Consider the following 2,175-nt stretch of genomic DNA (forward strand, 5'->3'; position numbering starts at 1 on the left):
GGTCCCCTGCATTTTCCCTGGCCCCATGGAGATGACAGGAAAGAGGCACAGGGCCAGGCTAGAGCTAGGAGAAGCAGGAGGCAGGAAGAGCCCCAGTCTACACAGTTCCTCTTTGCGCAAAAGCCTCTTGTGCAAAAACGGACCCTAATTAATTATGCAAATGACATGGCAATATGCTAATCTGTGCTTCATTTGCATAAGCTTTTGCAGAAGAGAGATGCCGTATGGAGATAGCCTAGGTGGTAGATAGCTGTGAAGTAACATAGACTCAGGAAAAATCCCTGGGTTGCAATCCTTAGTTACACAAAATAAGAATAATTCACCAGCTCGGACGTGATTTCTAAGCCACCAAAGAAGGAAAAAAATAAAACCTGTTGGACTAGGTTAACTTTTTCCTACACACACATTTCAAGAACTCTGAGACTGTGTGGCATAAAGGATAAGGGATCTGACTTCAGATCAGAAGATTAAGGGGTCAAGTTCCTTCACATTTACCTTTGCTTTGTCCATGCTTGTGGGTCCTGCTGTCTTTGGCCTGGAAAGGTCCTCTGTAACAACATGTCTTTTCTGTAGCCCTATGGGGAGGCCTGTAGCTATTCAGTAGGTCTAAACGAAAGCCTTCGTCCGTAGCCAGACTGAAGAGCATCAGCAATTAGTTGTAAAGCCTGGAGTCACATGCTCACATTGCATCTAAATGACATTTAAATAGTGTCCCACTAGGCTGTGAGAAGGAATCTTATCCTAGTGGTACCCACTGTCACCAGGCAGGAAACGGATCTGAAGGAGGGTAGAGAAAACTCATTTAACAGCATTTTGTCTGGCAAAAAATCTGCTCGCCAAGAGTTGTAGTTATGTAACTGGCATTCTATGATTCTTGTCCTCACGTTCCTATTGTTTGTCTGTGTGATAGTCTGGTTTGGATCTGTTTCTGTCTGCTGTATAATTGATTTTGCTAGATGTAAATCAACTAAGGCAGTGGGGTATGATTGGTTACTGAAATTGTCCTAAAATAATTGGTTAAGGTAGAACTAAGCAGTATTGAGTTTCTCTATATAAACTGTGGTCCAAGAACGAGACCAGCAAGAAGAAGGAAAAGGGGAGAAGAGAAGAGGAAGGGAAAGGAAGACCAAGAAGGAGGAGAAAAGACCTTGAAGCAGAACTCACCTCCAAGGCTGCCTAAGACCAGAACATCCAGGACTCCTCTGCACAGCTGTTGAAATGGTTCGCTGTGTGAATTCTGTGGCAGGTGAGGTTAGGGCTGTGCACTGGGATTAGTTACCAGTTTCCCTGGCTCAAAAGAGCCTGCAGCTGTGATGGCTGAGTGGTTAAGGCTTTGGACTCAAAATCCAATAGGGTTTCCCTGTGCAGGTTCAAATCCTGCACATGATGAGGCCTGTGTTTTGGCCACATGCCTAATAAGGGAATCTGTGAGTTACCAGCAGTGGGGCTGTTAGTGTAGGCATCTAACTAATTGCACCATTAGGCCATGTATTTTATAAGGTGGAGATTTCTGCTGCAATCCATCTCGGGGGCTATGTCTACACTTCACGCACATTCTTGTGCAAAAACGTGCAGAGCGTCTACACCGCACACACGTTCTTGCGCAAGTAAATTTACAGTACAGCATCAGAAAAAAGGGCTTTTTCCGGAAGAGTTATTCCTCTGCCCACGAGGAATATACCCTCTTGTGCAAGAGCTCTTCCACAAGAGAGCAGTGTAGACAGGCAACATGAATTTCTTGCGCAAGAAGCCCATATGGTAAAAATGGCCATTGGAGCTTTCTTTTGCAAGAGAGCATCCAAACTGCCATGGATGCTCTTGCGCAAAAGCACATTTCTAGCACAAAAGCACATGGCAGTGTGGATGCACTCTTGTGCAAGACCTTTTGCACAAGAACTCTTCTGCAAAAGAGTTGTTGCTCAAGAAGCTGCCAGTGGATACTCTACCTCGACTTAGAGCCCCAGGAGGCACTGGAAAGTAATTACTTTGAATAGCCCTGGGCAGGAGCTATTTTGAAATAGCAGCAGTGGAACATCCACAATATGGCTATTGCAAAATAGCTATTTCGGAAGAGGCGTTATCCCTCATGCAATGAGGTTTACAGATTTGGAAATAAGCCATGACTGGCTTTTGAGGTGAGTGAGTAGGAAGAGAGAGAGGCCAATAGAGGCACTT

General features: G+C 45.0%; 1 non-coding gene across 1 annotated transcript; it reads left to right on the top strand.

Moving 5' to 3' along the window:
• Positions 1-1,307: 1,307 nt before the first annotated feature.
• On the top strand, positions 1,308-1,389 carry TRNAL-CAA (transfer RNA leucine (anticodon CAA)). Its single transcript has one exon. It is a non-coding gene; the product is annotated as a tRNA-Leu (tRNA).
• Positions 1,390-2,175: the final 786 nt, after the last annotated feature.

The sequence above is a fragment of the Pelodiscus sinensis genome, chromosome 31, assembly GCF_049634645.1.
Source record: "Pelodiscus sinensis isolate JC-2024 chromosome 31, ASM4963464v1, whole genome shotgun sequence".
In the NCBI taxonomy this organism is placed as follows: domain Eukaryota; kingdom Metazoa; phylum Chordata; order Testudines; family Trionychidae; genus Pelodiscus; species Pelodiscus sinensis.